General features: G+C 39.2%; 1 non-coding gene across 1 annotated transcript; it reads left to right on the forward strand.

The window, feature by feature from the left end:
* Positions 1-1,412: 1,412 nt before the first annotated feature.
* On the forward strand, positions 1,413-1,520 carry LOC130983324 (small nucleolar RNA R71). Its single transcript, XR_009087320.1, has one exon. It is a non-coding gene; the product is annotated as a small nucleolar RNA R71 (small nucleolar RNA).
* Positions 1,521-2,646: the final 1,126 nt, after the last annotated feature.

Below are 2,646 nucleotides of genomic sequence, written 5' to 3' on the forward strand. Positions count from 1 at the left end.
GGCCAGGAAGGGTCTGCCAAGGATGATGGTTTCATCCATGCACTTCCCAGTCTCTAGGACTATGAAATCAGCAGGGATGTAATGGTTTTCAATCTTCACCAAAACATCCTCTACAAATCCATGAGCTTGTTTTCTTGAGTTGTCTGCCATCTCTAATGAGATTTTTGCAGCTTGCACCTCAAAAATCCCTAATTTCTCCATTACAGAGAGAGGCATGAGGTTTACACTTGACCCTAAGTCACACAAGGCCTTCTTGAAGGTCATGGTGCCTATGGTATAAGGTATTGAAAATTTCCCAGGATCTTGTCTCTTTTGAGGTAATTTCTGCCTAGACAAGTCATCCAGTTCTTTGGTGAGCAAAGGAGGTTCATTCTCCGAAGTCTCATTTCTAAATAACTTGTCATTTAGCTTCATGATTGCTCCAAGGTATTTAGCAACTTGCTCTTCAGTGACATACTCATCCTCTTCAGAGGAAGAATACTCATCAGAGCTCATGAATGGCAGAAGTAAGTCCAATGGAATCTCTATGGTCTCATTTTGAGCCTCGGATTCCCATGGTTCCTCATTGGGGAACTCAGTGGAGGCCAGTGGACGTCCAGTGAGGTCTTCCTCAGTGGCGTTCACTGCCTCTTCTTCTTCTCCAAATTCGGCCATGTTGATGGCCTTGCACTCTCCTTTTGGATTTTCTTCTGTATTGCTTGGGAGAGTACTAGGAGGGAGTTCAGTAGCTTTCTTGCTCAGCTGTCCCACTTGTGCCTCCAAATTCCTAATGGAGGACCTTGTTTCAGTCATGAAACTTTGAGTGGTTTTGATTAGATCAGAGACCATGGTTGCTAAGTCAGAGGTGTTCTGCTTAGAATTCTCTGTCTGTTGCTGAGAAGATGATGGAAAAGGCTTGCCATTGCTAAACCTATTTCTTCCACCATTATGTTGTTGAAACCTTGTTGAGGTCTCTCTTGATTCTTCCATGAGAAATTTGGGTGATTTCTCCATGAAGAATTATAGGTGTTTCCATAGGGTTCTCCTAGGTAATTCACCTCTTCCATTGAAGGGTTCTCAGGATCATATGCTTCTTCTTTAGATGAAGCATCCTTAGTACTGCTTGGTGCATTTTGTATTCCAGACAGACTTTGAGAAATCAAATTGACTTGTTGAGTCAATATCTTATTCTGAGCCAAAATGGCATTCAGAGTATCAATCTCAAGAACTCCTTTCTTCTGATTACTCCCATTGTTCACAGGATTCCTTTCAGAAGTGTACATGAATTGGTTATTTGCAACCATTTCAATCAGCTCTTGAGCTTCTGTAGGCGTCTTCTTCAGATGAAGAGATCCTCCAGCAGAGCTATCCAAAGACATCTTGGATAGTTCAGAGAGACCATCATAGAAAATACCTATGATGCTCCATTCAGAAAGCATGTCGGAAGGACATTTTCTGATCAATTGTTTGTATCTTTCCCAAGCTTCATAGAGGGATTCTCCATCCTTCTGTCTGAAGGTTTGGACTTCCACTCTAAGCTTACTCAATTTTTGAGGTGGAAAGAACTTTGCCAAGAAGGCATTGACTAGCTTTTCCCATGAGTCCAGGCTTTCTTTAGGTTGTGAGTCCAACCATGTCCTAGCTCTGTCTCTTACAGCAAAAGGGAATAGCATAAGTCTGTAGACCTCAGGGTCAACCCCATTGGTCTTGACAGTGTCACAGATTTGCAAGAATTCAGCTAAGAACTGATGAGGATCTTCCAATGGAAGTCCATGGAACTTGCAATTCTGTTGCATTAGAGAAACTAATTGAGGCTTAAGCTCAAAGTTATTTGCTCCAATGGCAGGGATAGAGATGCTTCTCCCATAGAAGTCGGGAGTAGGTGCAGTAAAGTCACCTAGCACCTTCCTTGCATTATTTGCATTGTTGTTGTTTTCGGCTGCCATGTCTTCTTCTTCTTTGAAGATTTCTGTTAGGTCCTCTATAGAGAATTGTGCCTTAGCTTCTCTTAGCTTTCGCTTCAAGGTCCTTTCAGGTTCAGGGTCAGCTTCAACAAGAATGCCTTTGTCTCTGCTCCTGCTCATATGAAAGAGAAGAGAACAAGAAAATGTGGAATCCTCTATGTCACAGTGTAGAGATTCCTTGAGGTGTCAGAAGAACGGAAAAATAGAAGAAAGAGGTAGAAGAATTCGAACTTAATCAGAGAGAGTTCGAATTGTGCATTGAGAAGGAGTGGTACTCCATAAATAGAAGGATGTGGGAAGAGGGGAAGAGAATTTTCGAAAATTAAGTTAAAGAAATTAAAAACATTTTGAAAAACACTAATTAATTTTCAAAAATAAGAGTGGGAAAGAAATCAAGTGATTTTTGAAAAAGATTTTGAAATTAGAAGTCAAAAAGATTTGATTGAAAGCTATTTTGAAAAAGATGAGGTTAAGAAGATATGATTGATTTTAAAAATATGTGATTGAGAAAATATGATTTGAAAACAATTTTTAAAAAAGATTTGATAAAAAAAAATTAATGACTTGCCTAACAAGAAAAGATATGATTCAAACATTAAACATTTCTCAACAGAAAAGGCAACATACTTGAAATGTTGAATCAAATCATTAATTGATAGCAATTATCTTTGAAAAAGGAAAGAAATTGATTTTGAAAACATTT

This window comes from Arachis stenosperma, chromosome 5 (assembly GCF_014773155.1).
Source record: "Arachis stenosperma cultivar V10309 chromosome 5, arast.V10309.gnm1.PFL2, whole genome shotgun sequence".
Classification (NCBI taxonomy): domain Eukaryota; kingdom Viridiplantae; phylum Streptophyta; class Magnoliopsida; order Fabales; family Fabaceae; genus Arachis; species Arachis stenosperma.